Genomic DNA, 20,956 nt, shown 5'->3' with positions numbered 1-20,956 from the left:
AACAGCACTGCTGATGCCTAAAGAAAAAAAATAGTAAAATTAATAACTAAAAGAGCTACTTGGGACTAAATAAAAACTGACAAGGAGTAAATAAAGCTCTTTACTTCTCAGGTGATTTTGTTTTTATCCCATGAACAGAGGAAGATTTATGTATAAAGGAAACCTCTCTATTCAAGTAAGCAGGTCAGTCTCTCTGGGAATTTATTATTTATTCCAATGATTCTAATTCATCAAGAGATTTCTAGAACTTGTGCATTTCTACTAGAGCCAATTTATAAACTAGAAAGAAATCAACGCATATATGGTTATCATTAAATTATAGCCACCCTTCCCTTATGTATTTTGTCCAGTATTTGAGATATTTTTTATCTTTACCTGAAGTTTTATACCAGATTTAGAGTAGACTTAACTCCAAAAGAGTCTTCCATAAAAAACAAGTATCCTAAATTTAACAATTATCCTTAACCTTAATTTGGTTGAGGCCAAGAGAAAAATATTAACACAAAATTTCTACCCATACTGAATTCTAATATGATAAAAGTCAGTAATGACATTAAACCAACTAGTTGTATGTCTATATCTGTTTTGTTTTCTTAAGAATCATGGTTAATTTGGAATATTTGTTTAGTCCACATTATTTGTAAAGCAAACGTTTTGGCCTAAAATCATATTCTGCTAAGAGGCAAGATTGAAACTCTGTGTATTATTTCAGCTCTGACACAAAAAGAGTTTGGAAGTAACCCTTACCACAAAACAACAACAACAACAACAAAAACAGTTAAATTAACCAAAAACCAATGACTTTTCTTGGATCCATCAGAGAATTGAGGTTGCAAGGCAAACTGCCACACCAAAACACAAAGAGACAGGTGAATACAGAGGAATAGTTGAAATCAACTTACCTGAACTCAGAAACCACTGAAACAAACTAGTAGAAACACTTAAAAGGTAATATTGAGGAACTATTGAAGGCTGAGTGTATACAAGTTTAAGAGTGAAAAGCTCCTGGGAGCTGCAGATACAGAAGGGTCCCACACTTTTGTGGATTTTACTTCCAAGTATCTCACAAGGTTACCATGGTGAAGGATAAAAAGGTCAGCTATTTTTTATGGGGAGGTAAGGGAAGAGAAAAAGTAATCATTTTGAAATAAACCCAATATATTCTCCATAACAAACACATAATATTTAGTGAGAAATACTTTACTGGAGACTTATCTCACATAGGTGGAAAGTCCAATTACCCAACTAGAGCCCCATATAGCCTTCCTGTCTCACCTAAGAAAAGGAAAAAAGAAAAAAACTGGTCTGGAAATTGCATCCAAGGAACACAGGTTCACTAGAGATTAATCATAAGATTATAGAATTCCTCCCTCCCCCATTTCTTATTACCATATTAACATGACTTCAGTAAGAATGAATTACTGCTAATATGGCTGTAAGGCTCAGACTCAACAAAAATGGAGTTCTTATGAATATATATAGACAAGGGAGACAAAAGCAAGAATTCTAAAGGGATTTAAGATCCCTGACACCTACAACTACAGTTAACATTAAACAAAGCTTAATTTCTAGCCAGATTAACATACAAGTTCACACTAAAGACCTATTTTACTTAGTTTCCACTATCCAATATATCTTGTCTATCTTCCAACAAAAATTTAGAAGGCATGCTATAGGTAGTAAAGAAATACCATCTGAAGGGACAAAGATTAGAACAAATCTCAGATATGGCAGAGATGTTGGAATTATCAGACAGATAATTTTAAATGGCTCTGATTGATTTGTTAAGAGCTCTAACTGGAAAAGTAACTAACCTGGGAAAAATGGGTACTATAAGCAGAAAGGTGGAAATTCTAAAAAATAATTTTAAAAAATTCTAAAAATCAAAAACACTACCACAGAAATAAGTAATACTGTTGATGGACTTATCAATAGCCTTAGTATGGCTAAGTAAAGAATCAAAGAACTTGAAGGTATGTCAATAGAAACTTCCCAAATTGAAATAAAGTTGTTTAAAAAGAATGAAAAAAGAACCATAATAGAACATATAATAACTGTGAGACAATTTCAAAAAGCATAACATAACTTTAATTGATATATTAAAAAGAGAATAAAGAAGGAACAAAGCAGGAAAACTAATTGCTGAGAACTTTCTGAAGTTAAGAATAAAAACCTAACCATAGATTCAGGATAGGCACAGAACATCAAGCAAAATAAATAGCAGAAAAAAAGGACTCCTAGGCATATAATACTTATATAAAACTGCAAACCGAAGACAAAAAGAAAATATTGAAGGAGGACAGAGGGAAAAATCTCCTAACCTACAGAGGAAAATGAATAAAGTTTACAGAGGGCTTTTCTCAGAAATCATGCAAACAAGAAGGGAGTCAAGTGAAATATTTAAAGTGTTAAAAATGCCAATCTAGAATTCTATATCCAGAAAAGTATCCTTCAAAAGTGAAGAAGAAATAAAGGTTTTTTGCAGACAAGCAAAAGCTGAGAGGATTAATTGCCAGCAGATATGCCCTGTAAGGAGTATTAAAAAGAAGATCTTCAGAGATATGGAAAATTCTATAGATTAGGCACTTGGATTTACATACAAAAAGAAAAGCATTGGAAAAGGAATAAATGAAGGCAAAATTAAAAAACAAATTATTGCTTCTACTCTTAAATGATCTAATAGGAAAAAATGTTGGGTTATTAATTAACACATCCATCACCTCACATATTTATATTTTTGTGTGTGTGAGAAAATTTGAGTTCTACTCTCTACCAAAGAATCCTTGTTTAAAGTAATAATATTATTAATGTATTTTATTACTATAGCATAAATATAAGTGAAATGAATGACAACAACTTTATATGGGATAAGAATTCTCTATTCTAAAGTACCAGCACTACCCATGATCAGTATAGTATTATATGAGAGTACATTTAGATTGGTTACAAATGTATATTTCAAACTCCAGGGAATCCACTACAAAAGTTGCATAAAATCAGCACAACTGATATGCTAGAGGGGAGAGAAAATGAAAAATATATATAAATTTCTCAGTTAAAAGCAGAAAAGAGAAAAAAAGGAAAAGGAAAATAAAGGAACAAGTGCAATGAAGAAAAACAGTTACAAATATGGTAGCTTTAAATCCAACAATATCAATAACCACTTTCATTGTGAGTGGTCTAAATCCACCAATCAAAAAAATGGAAACTATCAGAGTGGACTAAAAAAACAAGACTCAACTACATATTGTCTATAAGAGACTCACTTTAAATATAAAGACACAGATTACTATCTAAGAAAAAGAAAGCTAGAATGGTACAGAAGAGAAGTCAGACAAAGCAAACTTCAGAATAAGGGGAATTATCAGGGATAAGGATGGGCATTACAAATTGATAAAGGAGTTAGGGGCCTAGGAAGATATAACAATCCTTAATGTGTATGCATGTAACAAAATAGCTTCAAATTACTTGAGGCAAAAATTTATATTGCTGAAAAGAAAAATAAATAAACCTACCACTTTATCTGGATATATCTATACTTCTGTTTCAGTAATTGATAAATCAAGTAGGAAGAAAATCAGTAAGGATATAGTTTATCTAAAGAGCTTAATTGATGTATCTAATTGACACTTATAGAATACTCCATATGACAACAATGAAACATTCTTTTTAAACTCACATAGAACGTTCACCAATGGAGAGTACCTAGTGTTCTGTAAAACACACTTTAATCTTAAAAAGAATAGGTTATACAAAGTATGTTCTCATACTATGATGGAAATAGAATTCAATAACAGAAAGACAGCTGGGAAGTCTCCAAATATTTGAAGATTGACCAACACTCTTCTAAACAACACACATGGATAAAGGAGTCTTTAGAAAAATTAGAAGATATTTTTAACTAAGTGAAATGAAGATACAACTTACTAAAATTTATGGAATTCAGAGAGAGTAGTGCTTAGAGGGAAATTTACAATAATAAATGCACATATCAGAAAGGAAGAAAGACTTCAATTCACTAATCTTTTTTATTTTATTTAGTTATTTTTTTAAAAATTTATTTATTTATTATTATATTTTGGCTGTACTGGGTCTTCATTGCGGTGCCTGGGCTTCTCATTGCAGTGGCTTCTCTTGCTGTGGAGCATGGGTTCTAGGTGTGCAGGCTTCCGTAGTTGTGGCACACGGGCTCAGTAGTTGTGGCACATGGGCTTAGATGCTCTGTGGCATGTGGGATCTTCCCTGACCAGAGTTCGAACCCTTGTCCTCTACATAGGCAGACAGATTCCTAACCACTGTGCCACCAGGGAAGTCCCTCTTTTTTTTTAAGTTTCCTCCATGTATTTTTGTGCTTCTCAAGGTTTTTTTTTTTTTTTGGAAGCATTGATGTGTTTAAACTCTGTACGTTCTCCACAGATCAGATTAAGGAGTTTGTAGGTGAAGTTTACCTGTGCATAGTGGGAAGAGTCATGGATGGGGTAAAGGAGACGAAGAAGAAAAAAAAGTCACAGGGAAATAGAAAAAAAAAATACATCACAGGGGCTTCCCTGGTGGCACAGTGGTTGAGAGTCCGCCTGCTGATGCAGGGGACACGGGTTCGTGCCCCGGTCCGGGAAGATCCCACATGCCGCGAAGCGGCTAGGCCCATGAGCCATGGCCGCTGAGCCTGTGCATCCGGAGCCTGTGCTCCGCAATGGGAAAGGCAACAACAGTGAGAGGCCCCTATACCGCAAAACAAAACAAAACAAAACAAAACAAAAATCACAGGTTAACAGAAACTTCAGAATCAAAAAAAAAAAAAAAGGAAAATAAGCAGCTGTGAGCATCAATATCAACTATACAAGCATCACAAAGACACATGTGAAGGAAACAAAATCTTCAAACCTTTCCATGGGGTCTACAGATCATTTTGTGCACAGCTTGGAGCATCCACCTTCCAGAGAAAAGCAAACCTCCCTCATCCTCCCCAGGATGCTGGCCACCTCCTCCTTCTGTCTTCTCTTAGTGAATGGAAGGGACAGTGGAGACCAGTGCCTTCAGAGGAGGTGGGAAATGCCCAAAGAGGAAAACAACACATCTGGACATTACTCGGGAGGGAAGTGAGCAGTCAAAAGCTACAGTGAGTCAATGGCGGACAGTGGAAGAACATCATGTACAAATTACAGGTCAGTTTCTGTGGAAGAACTGGATTCAGAAGAAACGCAGTAGTGTCCCTAATCTGTACACACAAGGCTCACTGAAAGATGCTGGAACTCAAATGCTTGTTTTGAGTGTCTCTTTGGTGACAGGACTTGTGTAGAGACACCCAGGTTCCCAGTGGTGGGAGCACCAGACTTCCAAGAAACTGGTCCTTCAAAGGAATCTTGAGAGGGGGATCATGATGTATTTTAAGGATCAACTGCGGCTCCTATTTCAGTTAGTTTCTCAGCAACTTTCTGAAAGCTCATTTAAAGTGAATACTGCATTTTCTTTTTTTTAAAACAAAAACCAGGACAGTGAGCCGTAAAGAGCTGATTGACACAATGCAGCTGGAACAAACGGCCTGCATGTAGCATATACAGCCTATCATTGAAAATCAACATTTTCCATTTCTACAGAGAGCATGTGTGAGACAACACAATAGAAGTGGGATTCCTGATTAATTTTAAAAAGAAAACTACATCAATCAAATATCTGTAGTAGGCATTTTTTTCACTTCATTTAAGGTTTATATGTCATATATTGTTATATTAACATTTTCTCACCCATTTAAAAAGAATGGAAATTGTGATTCTACAGTAGTACTTTATAGTTTTAATGATCCAGGAGGTCTGAGTGTAAGATGAAATCCTCTGGAAGTAACTGTCTGTCAGTCGTTGATCCAAACCTCTGGACGTCTGCTGCCCGCCTCACCCCCCACTCCAGCCGGGTGTCGCGCTTCACATGCTTAAATCTGCACCAGCTCCAGGTATTTGTAAATCGGGTTTTCGTAACCATGATTCTGCATCTTGTTCAGCTGACGCTCTCCTGAGGTGAGCATTGGGTCAACCTCCACGATCCCATGGCTGATGGTGCTGTACTGCCTGTTCCTCAGCATCACGAAGCTGATGACGATGACTGTGGAAATGGCCACTGCAATGGCCAGCAGACCCATGAGGGTGCTGCTGTTCAGACTGAAGTCCTCTCACAGGGGCCCCACGGATTCCAGCCCCCGCCTAGAGACCTCTGACTCTCTCGGCGTTGAGAATCATTTCCTTCATATCCAGGGTCTCGTCAATGACCATATTTTCATTCACTTTCTTCTTACTTAATAAATCTCTCCTTGGCCCCAGATTCCACCTTAGGAATCTGGAGAAAGAAGAATGATTTAAGAAGCATAGGAAAAGAAATAATACAAAGTAGAGCAGAAAGCAGTGTAATTGAAATCAGGAAAACAATACTGGAAATTAATGAAACCAACCTGATTCTTTGGAAAGATAAAATATTTAGTAAATCTCTAACCAGGCTAATAAAATTAGACAGAAAAATCACAGATTTGTAATGGAAGAAATGAAAGAGGTATTGTCCCTACTGATGTCATGGGCACAAAGGATAATAAAGTAATATTTGGAACTATTCTAGGCCCACAAATTTGATAATATATATGAAATGGACCAATTCTTTGTAAGGCATAGCTACCAAAACTCAAACAAGGAGAGATAATTTTAGTAGTCCCATACTTATATTAAAGATATTGAATCAATAATCAGTAACCATCCAAACAAGAAAGCACCATGCCCAGATTGTTTCACTAGTTAATTCTAACAAATATTTAGGGAAGAAATAATACCAATTATTAATAATATTTCCCAGAAACTAGGAGCAGAAGGAAAGCTTCTTAAGTCATTTTATGAGGTCAGCATTACCTTAACACCAAAACCAGACAAAGATATTACAAGACAAGGAAATTAGACACCATTATCTCTCAAGAATCTAAATGAAAAAAAACATCCTCAAAAATATTGCAAATTGAATTTAATAATTCATTTAAAATTATATAACACAACTAAATTGGATTTATTCTAGGCATGGACACTATTTGAATATGAAATAGTATTATACACCTTATCAACAGGCAAAAGCAGAAAAATCATATGATCATATAGATTAATACAAAAAAGCCTCTGGTAATGGATTAGACTTGGAGATATCAGATGTATCTATATATATATATATCTATATGTAACCATCTGTATAAATACTATCTATAAATACAGGTGGTTACATATAGATACATTTATAGAAATGTTTATAAATGTAGGTTTGTATACACATGTATACTTTTCTTCCTCTGTCAGATGGAAGGTCCTCGATGCAACAGCACTTTGGTATCAATCAGCAAACCTAGGGTTCAGATCTTGGTTTCTAATACCATTTTCCAATAAAAGGAACCAGGACTCCTTAGAGAAATGGTTTATTCTAGGAATAGGGCAATAAATGTACTATAACATCTTGTAGTACTAGGAAGTAAGGAAGTGCTATTAAAAAAAAAAAAAAGAAGAAGATAGCATTATGTCTAAGGGATACAGGGCCAAATTGAAAGAGCTCCTAATAGGCACAGCAGGAAAAATTTGAGAAACAAATAAAATGGTAGTATTTGATTATAACTCAAAGTAAAAAATAAATACCCACAATCCATAGTTATAACATAAATGACTGAATGAATAAAGTATTAATAGGAGAGAAGATATAAATCTCCCTTGCAGAAGAATTCCAAATAATTTATGTAGATACTATGACCTTAATGAAGGGAACATAAATCTTCACTCCTTAAGTGTGGGCTCTTCATAGTGACTTCTTTCCAAAGATAAAGGTATGGAAAGGTAAAAAAAAAAAAAAAAAGAGTTTACAGTGGAAAAATCTGATAAACACTACACCAGCCATGTGATTAAGATCAATATCGACAGTGATAACTAATGTTGATAGTATGTACTTTGCTATTATGTGATGAAAATGGCACTTGACATCTATGTCCTTTCTTTGAATAAAACACATAATCTCAGTCTAGCTATGAGAAAAACAGAAAAATGTTAAATGAATGTCATCCTAAGAAATACCTGGCCAATATGTTTCAAAACTATCAAAATCTTGAAAATGTAGAAATTCTGAGAAATTGTCCACAGCCAAGAGGATCTTAAGAAGCCATGTAAGTAAATGGAATGTGGTATCCTGGATGGGATCCTGGGAAAGGAAAAGATATTAGGTAAAAACTAAGATACTCTGAAAAGAAGTATGGACTTTAGATATTAATATATCAATTTTGGGTGATTAATTGTAAAAAATATATTTTACCAGTGTATTATATCTATAATTCTTCCTGCTGTTACAGTTGTTTCACCCCTTTGTTTCTGTAGGATTTTTCTGGCCCTAAGGAACTTGTAATACTTGTTTGTTGTTTTATTAACTATTATAAAGTGATATCTATTGTTCATCAGGCCCTAGATAGGACACACAAGATTATCCACCTGTTACAGTTTATGATTATGTTCAGCATACGACATAAGGAGAGAAGCAATGTGCTATTATTCATTACTTCTTTCAAGTTTACCTACATTACGGTAAACAGCCCACATACAAGGACAAACTCAGCTGGGCACTTTTAAGATAACTTCATATATCTTTGCTCCTGTCTTTATGTGTCTGAAAACAGTCTGTTCCTGATTACTATGTCTTACCTACAGATGTGTCTCAAGAGTCTCCCAACATAATGTGATTGAAGTTTTCTCATGTCACACACTGTTATTGTCATCTTTCTAAATTAGTTCAAATCTCCCTAGACATGGAACCATTCACCAGAAGTCATGTTAGCAATGAATTAATGAAACTGCCTGTCTCCTTCTCAGCTGGCCTTTCTCCAGTGCCCAGTCTCCCCAGCCACAAGCCTTTTTTCAGAATACCTTCCTGTGTATGCTCAATTTCGCACTCAATAGTTTCACTGCTGGAACTTGAGTCTATGACCTTAATACACTCAGATATTCAAAACAGTGAAATTGTTGTAGCAACACCAGTCAGAGACATATTATAGTTAGGCATAGTTCACAAATCTTGCATCACTGCTCCATCACCTTCCTACTGAAGGTTGAAAGTTCACCTTATAGTGTCACTTTATGTGAATAAGCAAAGATCCTCTGTCTTCTAAATATGGGCCTTTATGTGGTAGGAAGGTCAGAGATTTATCTCAAGCTTCTGAGATTTGGAGGACTTTAGTAGAATAGGAAACTACCCCATTTTTCTTATTTATGAGTGTCTTTGAACCTAAGAAATGTCTCATTTTTATACATCTAGATAATCTATCTATATATTTAAGGAGTTTCCAAAGCAAGGCAGGGGAATGTAACCTTGAAAATAATATAAAATAGCTGTATTGCAAAATGTTGTAAATATTAGTTGAACACAATGAGACATTTGCTAGGGGCCGAGGAACCAGAAAATTGCAAGCATTTAAGAGAAATATCTCTTACTTTAAATTCACTTGCAGTTCCTGGTGACTGAAAGCTGCTAAAGGAAAAGAGAAAACCGTAACAGCAAAAACAAAATCCCTCATAAGATTAATAGCCACCCACTGATTGTAAATGTGAAGAGGGCCTCTCCAAAGACAAAGCTGAAATGTAGAGGAATCCACCTTTATTAAAATCCCTGACCTCCTGCCCATTAATAGATAAGCTCTGAATACCACATACAGCAACACTTTGCAATGTTGTTTTGTAAAACTTGATTTTCACTTCCTGTAATCAAATCTTTGTCCTAGCCCCCAAAATTTTTTCATCGTATTATTCCTAATCTTGATTTCCTTCAGTCAGAATTATGTTATTATTCAAAAAAAATATTGTAAATTTTTGACAAAAGATTGAGTATCCTTGCCAATCTGGCCCCAGAAATACTTGTTACCCATTTCCCTTCCTTCCTGGAGGAGCCTGATTTTTCAGGTGTTAAAAAATAAAGTATTTTACAATGACATGGAGCAGAAGTCAGAGTTTGTTTTTGAGATTACCTTGCAACTGCAGTTGCATTCACAAAGGAACCTAGTAGAGTGTGCAGAAAAGATGGAGGATAATGTCATACAATAAATTTGGAAGTTAAGTACTCTTGGCACCTATTTCCAGAGACATACATTTGAAGTTAATGTTTACTCTTGTGCATATATTGACCATGTTTTGCTAAGACATAGTGTATATGTTGAGGAGGAAAACAGCAGAACTGAGTTGGTTTTTCAGGAGAAACCAAACCTGCTGACACCTTGATCTTGCACTTCTAGCCTCCAGAACTGTGGGAAGATAAATCTCTGCTGTTTAAGCCATCCAACCTGTGGTATTTTGTTATAGAATCCTTAACAAACTAACATAATACCTAAATTAGAGTTACCAGAAAAAATACAGACTGTCCAACTAAATTTGCATATTACACAATGCTTTTTGTTTGTTTGTTTCTTTGTTTTAAGTATGAGAATGTCCCATGCAATATTTAGGACAACAACCACAACAACAACAAAAACTGTTTATATTAAATTAAAATTTAAATGGGTATCCTATATTTTATTTGTTAAATCTGGCAACCAAAATCTATGGAAAAGGCTTCACAGAGGAGGTACCATTTGAACTAGAAAACAAAAGATAAAAAAATTATTTTGGTGGGAGTGGAAGTGCATTGAGGCCAGAGAAATCAATGTGAGAAGACCCCAATGGAAATTTTCAACAATTTTCCCCACTGTTTATACTGTAGCAAATATTTCAGCCCATAATCATTTTAAGTATATAGAAATGACAATTTAATTAGATACGGAAGATATAACTGCCATCTATCACTCAATGGCTTCTAAACCTGGGAGCTTTAAAAAATACATCAGTTGGGCTTCCCTAGTGGTGCAGTGGTTGAGAGTCCGCCTGCTGATGCAGGGGACACGGGTACGTGCCCCTGTCCGGGAAGATCCCACATGCCGCGGAGCGGCTGGGCCCGTGAGCCATGGCTGCTTAGCCTGCACGTCCGGAGCCTGTGCTCCGCAATGGGAGAGGCCACAACAGTGAGAGCCCTACATACCGCAAAAACAACAAAACAAAAACCAAAAAAAACCCCATAAATTTTTGGGTACTTACCCAGAGAGATGGATCACTAATTTAATGTGACTAAAAACAGCTAATTAGCTCAATTTAAACACATCTCACACCCATAAACCAAACTGAACAGGTTGAGATCTGTTCCCTGGACAGTTTCTCTACAATTGAACCTGAAACCTTAATAAACCCTCTGCTGAAGAGAAGGCCATGTTATAGTTGCCCTCTAGGAACCATCTCTACATCTCTATTTTTTATAAAACTCTTTAACATTTTAAAGAAATTCTTTAACATTTTCTTAACAGTCTGAATTTACATGTGTGTGTGTATAAATATAATCACATGTGTTATCCCTTAACCAAATCTTAGAATGATCTCATAATGCCATATCCATTTTGTTAGGTAAAAATAAATAAACAAAGCATGAGTTTTACTTACAAATTTAAAACTATTGTTCCTTGATAGTGGAGGAACCCTTTAATCTTGATAATTAAAGCCACATGCTATGGACACAGGATACTATTCAAAATAAATGTTATGCAAAATTGCATAATTTACTGAGTCTGAAAGACTATTTTATAATATATATTAAAATTCAGGGGAGGTCAGTTAGTAGAAAGGAAAATATAACTAACTGGTCCTGTTGAAAGATAAAGAAATTAGCCAACAGTAATGAACATCTATGTCTATTTTTCAAAGACACTGGGGTGATAGAGGGGAATATTACAGTTCAAAATCATGGAAGATAGGTAACAGGAGGAGTGACAAGATGAGACCAGGAAGAAAGGAATTAGGAGAGAATTCAAGTTGAGTATAAGAGTTAAAGGAATCTACATAGTCAGACATGTACATAAGACTGGACACATCAGGGCCATTCACAGTGGCCTGGTGCTATCAATTAGAAGTCTCCCTTTCTTTGGCAATTAACTAAATTTATTATCTTTGAAGTAGACCTCTTGACCCAAATGTGGCTGCTGGGGCTTCCAATCTCAGTGGCATTCTCCTTTAGCCATAAGAATGAATTTGAGAAACAGGCAAGCCAATCAGAATAGCCCATCTGTGTGGCCACACAGTTTGGCTCAGGGAGGGCAAAGGATATACACCAGGTCAATTAAACATCTCCTGGGAATTTTTAATATGGTCCCTCCAAGAGAGAAGGTATTTTTCCCTTGAATACAAAGCTGTAAAGCTGTGAACTCAGAGCTGTCAGTGACTATGTTCCCAGCCATGTGCAGAGCCCCGAAAAACTGAGGCCAACATACAATCAGAATATAGGCAGACAAGGACATATAGTCTATATCAGGTATCTCTCTCTCCCTCTCTCTGTCTCTTCTTGCGTGTGCATGCACACACATACACACCACACACACACGCACGCACACAATTGGAGAATCTTATTTGGTTGATCTTGTTGTGGGCTCTCCATTCTGTGTGTGTGTGTGTGTGTGTGTGTGTGTGTGTGTGTGTGTGTGTGTGCATATGTGGTTTGGTTAAATGGGCCAACTAATTTTCCTTTTTGCTTGAATGGGTTTGTGTTTGATTCGCTCACTGACAACCAAGAAAAATCTTGACTGATTCTGAGCACTAGCTTTACTTTTATGTGGCCATGAATTATTTGAACTTTGCCACATGCCGTTCTAGTTGACCTACAGTTATTACAAGGAAGAAGTTTAACTTGATAGCTATCATTCTGTATTTGGAATCATTTTCCCTTGTGCTTCTACCTTTAGCTCCAGTAAAACAGATCAGGTTGCAGGGTTCAGAAGAGGAATGGGTATTCAATGAACTGCAGATTGTTCTTTTTAAAACATTACCATACACCACTGGGCCTGTCTGTTTGTGGTCTCTTAAGGATGTTTGGAATGTTACCATAGTTGGATCATTGCTCAGGCTTCAGTTACTACCCTGAAATTTACTCTTTCTTCCTCTCCTCCTGACTGAATTCTTTCTAGCTTTCAATACATTTCCTAAGGCTTCCCAGAACAAGGAATTCTTTTCACTCAAGCCATATCTGGCTGCTTACCTTTGAAGGATATTTTATAAGGAAATATAAAGATGTGTAAGGATACATCTTATTCAATTAAGTTAAATATGCACCATTTTTCATAAACCAAGGAAAGGATAAATTGTCTTTTAGAACTAGCTTATAGTTTTGCTTTTTGTTTTCTTTTTTCCCATAGAGATTATTGTACATCTGAAATTTAAGTGAAGATTTCATGGAGGAGGAATATTCATATAGACCATAAAAGGTAGCAGTACAACAGGATTAGAAGCTCTAACACCCTAATTTTCTTTTGGAAAGACAGAAGCCACTGAAGTAGAAGGTGAGATGGAATAGAGAAAACTATACATTTATTTATAACCATTCCCTAGCTTCCACTTGGCTTATAGAATTCCATACCTCTTTTTGTCTTCACTCTTTAGGAGCTTGACCCTTGACTGAAACATGGCCTTTTTATTTTTAATTTAATTTAATTTAATTTTTTAAGGGTTTCTGCCTTTTGGGAATGCAATTAGACTTTCCAGGACATCCGTATGTCAAGAAGAATAATAGTATTTCCAGTGCACATTCACTGAACAGGAATCTTAATCTAAGGCAGGACTTTAACGGTTCCATGGAAACAACAGAAAGTCATGGTCATCTTGGCCTGGTCATTTAAGAGAACTGGCCATCCAGCTGTAGTTAGAAGCAGCTTCTCACATGGAAGTCAGTAATTATCCTCTTAGCCTGAGTGACAGATCATGGGCCTAGGCATTCTCCTAGGCTCAGGATCTTGGCTTCCACATCTGTGAAGATATTTCTTATCAGGCTTCCGTGTATATTCATGGTACAACAGGCTTCAATGATATCGAGAGGATCAGACCCCTTTTACCTCTGTCAGGACTTGCTCCTCTCTTATTCCATGCATCTTGTTTTTTTTTTTTTTTTTTCGGTACGCTGGCCTCTCACTGCTGTGGCCTCCCCCGTTGCAGAAAACATGCTCTGGACGCACAGGCCCAGCAGCCATGGCTCACGGGCCCAGCCGCTCCACGGCATGTGGGATCCTCCCAGACCGGGGCACGAACACGCGTCCCCTGCATCGGCAGGCGGACTCTCAACCACTGGGCCACCAGGGAAGCCCTTCCATGCATCTTTAATCTCTTTCCACCAAACTCCAGTTAAGTCTAACAAGTGGAGTAGAGTCAAACAAATAGAATACACATATTCTATTGTTTGAGTTACACACACACACACACACACATTTTTAGGCTCTCACTTAGCTCTGGGGGAATAATGTAGTACAGAAAATACTGTAAACTTTAGAAAATCAGAACAAAGAAACATTGCTTATAACTAAGCAACCAAAACCCATTCTCACCTGGCTGGCTTCTGGAGTATTATTTTCACACGGGCCTTTCTCACTAAACTCTAAGATCCTTGAGGCCAGGGACTTTGTTTTATTTACATAGTCATTCTAAACAGCCCTGTAATATATGCTTGTTAACTGAATGAATAAATTAACCAATTATTGGATTAATTGGCTGAGAAAATATTACTGACATAGTCCAAAGCTACAGAGTCCTATGGTTGAAAGAAGAGGGAAGATTTTAATTGATGAGGACCCCCTGGATTCTTGAAGGCATAAATCATCATTGAGGGAAATTTTGTGCTATTTCAATGGAAAGAATTCATTACAGCCACAGCTGCCAAACCAGCCCAAAAGTTTCCCTGAATCTCCGGTTCTGTTGTGATCCAAGGCCTGAAGGATTTTTTCCCACATGGTCTCCACAAACACTTATCCCCATGCACCCCTTTGCAGACCCCTAATCCCAGAGCATTTTTCATCTTGGCAGTTCTTGTGCTAAGTCTTAACTTCAAGGCTTTTGCTGCTGAGTTGGACCTTTGTTGACATTATCCAGACTGCCCCCATAGGAAGGAGACACTCTTATCTTTCTTGTATCACAAGCCTGACCATACACTGCTAAGACCTTAGCTGTAAGTTTGACCCCCACAATTTGTGACAATTACATATAACATAACAGGAAGTCCTACAAACACACACACAAACGTACACACTCACTATATTTCATCAACATTACGAATTTATATTTTTATGGGTTGCATGAAAGCTAAATAAATTTGAGTTTTAAATATTTTTTCCATACTTTTAAAGAAGCTCCAGTACAAATTTATCCATAAAATAGCATATGAGTTCCATCTGATAGTCTAAATTCTGGTAGAAGCCTCTTGACATCCAAAGACTAAAGTGTCTTGGGAAGTTGATATTTACAGGCAGCATCACAGGGCCACACAGCTTCTCATAACCCACAAGACTCGTGTTTGACAGCTTTATGATAGAGGTAATTTTGAGGCACATAGAACACTGGTGCTTTATTTGCATTTCTGTTTTTTGGTTAAACTTATAGTCCTTTTTTTTCCCCAATAACTGAAATCCTACCAATGGAAGTAAAAAGAAAAATATCTGAAACATTAACCAAAACCTCATGATATGTTTGGTGTCTAAGTGCTACCCCTCCATGAAGTATTGATTAGGCATACCAACCTCTCTAGCCTAACAGAAACATGATATATTCCTGAGATTTGTCAGTTTCTACCCCTGAATTGTTTTGCCTGCTGTGTGAGAGATTATGTTCTGTTCTGCTACATACTAACATAATAAATTTTTGTTTAAAAGCTACATCCACTATGTGTCTTCTGAAGACAATAGAGATTTAAGCATTTAACTTGAAGTAGCTACCTTTAAGTAGCAACCTTGCAATAGATGGGTGAATGAGATTAAGCAAAGCTAAATCGGTAAATTCCCAGGCAATGATGAATTTATCTGAACTTGTTCCCCATCCAGCAGCTGGCATGTGTGTTGTGATATGTATTGTAAGAAGCACACTGATTTTTAAAAAACAGTTACAATGTAAAAAAAAAGCAGAAATGTGTGCCACAGAATCAAAGAAATGACAGATTAAAGAAATGTTCACATTATTAATATTAACCAAAGTATCCCCAAATCCTCCTAGTCTGTAACAATCAATTGTGGAATTTTAGCATGTATAACTAGGGAATATCTATGGGATTAGGTTGGTCAGAAAAAGCAAAGGCATAGGTGAGAAAGTGACCTCCATGCAGAGATTCATGAGCTGAGTAGGAGCCAAACAGGGTATATTCTAGGCAGAGGATCATCAGGGATAAATGCTGTGGGCTGGAAATGAATGTGGTATTTTCCAGAAGTGAAAGAAAGATCCTGTGGCTAAGATTTCCTGGAGCAAAGATGAGAGTGACAGTAATTTAGATCATAAAGAAGGAATTGTGGCCTTGAAGGCCATATTCTACATATTCTAATTTCCATAAGGAATCATTGGACATATTCAACTTGATCAGATTTATTAAAAGGAATAATTATCCTCCAAGAAAGTTGTTAAGGCCAACGTCAACATTGTGTGTGTGTGTGTGTGTGTGTGTGTGTGTGTGTGTGTGTGTGTTCTCTTCTCTGCTTCAGTACTCAAGTTCCAGGAAGGTTACTTTTGTGAATGAGACCCGGAAGACACAAAAGGATGATATAGAATAAGCTTACCTTGTGAACCCAGGCTAATCCACGTAATCTTTGACAAGAAGCTTCTTAAGTGAATGCATACTCATGTTTCATTTGGTTTCAGACCTTTCCTTTGAAATCATGATTATGTTATTGCTAAGTCTGAGCATGCCCTTGAATATTCTAAAGGAAAACAACATGGAGAAACACAATATCTTATCTTGTGTGTCATCTGTACTTGAGGAGTAAAGAACTAGTATAAATGCTGGATGAATTATTTCAGGAAGGCCTCAAATGATACAATCTGGAATAACATGACTTGGGTTGGGGGACACTGCACAGCTTAATCAATCAATCCCAGTGTCAAAATTCAGCTGAACTGCCAGCTTTTGGGATTCACATTGCCAACTGCTGGGAGAATACATGAGGACTTACTGGCTTTGGTATGTCAAGGCTAATTGTGCACTTACTCTGAAAAAAACATGTGCTATGGTGGCCTTTATGCCACTGGCAAAGATGAGGTGTCAGTGCTGCAGTGCTCAGCCCCCAGGGATATACCTGTGAACTCAGTGCCTTAGTTTTTCTTGTCCTATAAAATTCCAAGCCAAGGACCCCATCCATACCTTGAAACCTAAGTTTTTATTAAAATTTACTTCTTCCCTAACATTATGGCATAAATCTGACTACTTAGTAGTCATTAGCCTTTACTAACATTGTGTTTAAAGAAAGTTCATCTTGAGTGAAGAGGTAAAGAAATATAAATACCTACACACAATTTAGTGTTTTCTGATTAAACTTAAATGGTTTTTTATACATTTTCAACTTAACCTTGATTTTCTTTCCAATGTTAAGGAGAAAAACACCTTCAACTACTTTTTCATGAAGACAATGATTCAGGATCTCTTGGTATATGCTGCTGAAAGAAGAACATGAAGAGAGTTAAACAGGCACTCACACTGACCTTGAGTAGTTTATAATCTAAGTAGAACATTATGATGCAGAAATATATCTTCTGGGAATGCATTAGAGACCTTACACTACTTATGTGTTTAAATTATGTGCAAGCAAAAAGGTAAGGAAATTTAATTCGGTGATGAAGAAGAGAAGAACTTCAGTGTGAGTTAAAGTATCGAGGATTAGCAATGAATCTGGGAAGACTATTTGAAGGATAATCTGTTTTAGATGTGTCTTTCTAGCAAGAAAATAATTTCAGTGAATTGAGTCTAGAAATTGCAAGCATGAGCATTTATCTTAGAAGTCTTGGTGGCAGACAGCAGATATGTGAATGGTGTTGGCCATGAATATATTTGTCTAGAAAACATGTTACATTGGATGATACAGTATAAATGTTGAAGCTGTTAATAAAAATAAATAGTGGGATGGAACTGTATGTGTTTGGTTCATCTATGGACATGTTTGGGAGGCTAGACTTGGACAACATGTTAAAGGATAAACAGAAAATGGATCAATATTGAAGGTAGGGAGGGGTCATTAAATAAGATAATAAAAGAGCAGACATATTTAGGGAGATTTAGTGAAATGTGTAGATTTGCATCTGGTGATGGAGATCCATAAATGCTACAGAGTAGATCTGCATAACTGTCCCGTTTTAAAGTAAAAGATCTGGAAACGGGTGTATAAATATGCCATTAGAGCCATTTCCTTTTTCTGGCTGGGAGCCAATTTGCCTGTAAGCACTTTATATCTTCAACTTCCTTTCTGTCCCCAGTGCTCCCTCTTCCGCTCCTCCATATAGTGTGCCTTCTTCAAGATGGAAGTAACACTCCCATGTTCAGAATTACAGAATATGCTCTCTTTTGTATCTTGTTTCCAGTACACTGTCATACACAGACTCAACTATTGACAGTAATCAACTAATACCCTACAGATTCACCCAAATAAGGCTGGGTGAAAGCGCTGAGGCCAAACCTCTGCTTTCACAATGATTGGTTTAGTTCTAACTAAAGAAAAATGTCTTATCATTTGTAGCTGGAATTCTTACAGCCTACTCAGATCATCTAAACCTAAAGAACAAACAGACAAATGCAGTTTCCAAACCTTCATGATAATGAAATTATCTTTCTCTTTTAAAGCTCAACTCAACCCTTCCTCTTGTACAGAGTATCCACTGAATATTTTATCTGACAATTATAAATCCCTCCTCTAAAAACACCTCCTCTGAATTCCTGAGTCTATTCTGCTCAAAATTCTGAATTATATTCTGCTCAATAAATAGTTCCCATGGGCATTTAGAGAGGTACCTGAGCCTTAATCTTTTCTACCTCTTCTTTAATTGAAGTCTGCACATAGCAAAGCTATTTTTCATGTTAATAATCAGTTATACTCATTCAGATATATGAACTGTCTATTCCAGCTTTTAGGAATTGAAATCATCTTGACATGATCCCTGAGACACACTAGTCCATGCATAACTTGCAGTGAACATCTTCCTCCAACCCACTGCCATTGGGAAAATGGCACCAAGTTTTCTGCCTTATGAATGAGGACGACAATTTCTGCTCTTTTCCTCTTTCACTAATTTCAGGAAAAATACAGAAATAAAATTCTTTGAACTACCAGGAATCTTACTTAAATCCTCCAAATTATTAACCAAATGCCAAACATGAAAGGTTTAGTTTTGCTTTGAAACTTCAAATCTACCACACTGATGAGTAGTTTGAGCTTGACAAAGCATATCCTCCTCCATCTCTCATTCTCAGTAGCTCCTGATCCTGCTGAGGTTGTAGGGAGTATCACAGGAACAGGATTGAGGGAGGAGATAGGGTGAGTGCTATGGCAGAGATTCAAATTCCTCAAATATTCTATAACTTCAGTTTTATCTTAGAAAATAAATGAACAGTTGAACAGGGAAAATGGTTGGTGGACTCCACCAAGAATAAAACTCTTAGTAATATCTTATCAACTTGACCTCTCTTGGGACTATTTTATACCCTTGTGGAACATCTTCAGAAAACGAGTCCCAAAATATTTCCACCTCTAACTATTGTATGTTAAGCTCCTTTCCCTAAACCTGGCATTCAATGTGTCTTTTCTAATGCAAGCTAATAGTACATTTCTATTATTCAAACTTAATGAAAGAGTTAAATGAATGTGTAAGTAGAAATGGAAAAAAATTGGAGAAAATCAAAGTAGAGAAGGGGAGAGGCAGCAAGCACTTTGAAAGGAGGGTCTCGGAGTGTGGAGTTCCAGAGATTGGAGGTTCTGTCCTTTGAAAAGACAACTCCACATACTGAAAGAGGACTTTGGGGGCCCCCAGGACACAAGCCTTCATCTGGTGTCAGGTTCACAGGAGAGTGAGGAATTATTGAATATTTAAAAGATCAGGGACCTTCAAGATGGTGGAGAAGAAAGATGTGGAGATCACCTTCCTCCCCACAAATACATCAGAAATACATCTACATGTGGAACAACTCCTACAGAACACCTACTGAACTCTGGTAGAAGACCTCTGACTTCCCAAAAGGCAGGAAACTCCCCACGTACCTGGGTAGGGCAAAAGAAAAAAAGAAAAACAGAGACAAAAAAATAGGGACAGAACCTGCACCTCTGGGAGGGAGCTGTGAAATAGAAAATTTTCCACACACTAGGAAGCCCCTTCACTGGTGGAGATGGGAGGTGGTGGGGGGGAAGCTTCAGAGTCACGGAGGAGAGCGCAGCAACAGAGGTGCAGAGGGCAAAGGGGAGAGATTCCCACACAGAGGATAGGTGTTGACCAGCACCCACAGTCTGAGAAGCTTATCTGCTCACCTGCTGGGTTGGGTGGGGGCTGGGAGCTGAGACTCCAGCTTTGGAGCTCAGACCCCATGGAGAGGACTGGGGTTGGCTGCGTGAACACAGCCTGAAGGGGTCTAGTATGTCACAGCTAGATGGGAGGGAGTCCAGGAAAAAGTCTGGAACTGCCTAAGAGGCAAGAGACCATTGTTTTGGTGTGCGTGAGGAGAGGGGACTTATAGCACCACTTAAATGAGCTCCAGAGAGGGGCACTAATCCCGGTTATAAGTGGAGACACCAGAGACAGGCATGAAATGCTAAGGCTGATGCTGCAGCCACCAAGAAGCTTGTGTGCAAGCACAGGTCACTATCCACACATTCCCTCCCGAGAGCCTGTGCAGTTCACCACTGCCAGGGTCCCGTGATCCAGGGACAGCTTCCCAAGGAGAACACACGGAACACCTCAGGCTGTTGCAACCTCATGCTGGCCTCTGCTGCAGCAGGATCACCCCACATCCCATATCCTCCCCTCCCACTGGCCTCAGTGAGTGAGAGACAACTAATCAGCTGCTCCTTTAACCCCGTCCTCTCTGAGTGAAGAACAGATGCCCTCAGGTGACCTACATGCAGAGG

The sequence above is a fragment of the Monodon monoceros genome, unplaced genomic scaffold (assembly GCF_005190385.1).
Source record: "Monodon monoceros isolate NGI ecotype Baffin Bay Population unplaced genomic scaffold, NGI_Narwhal_1 Super_Scaffold_1, whole genome shotgun sequence".
Lineage (NCBI taxonomy): Eukaryota > Metazoa > Chordata > Mammalia > Artiodactyla > Monodontidae > Monodon > Monodon monoceros.
This window is presented reverse-complemented; position numbering follows the sequence as displayed.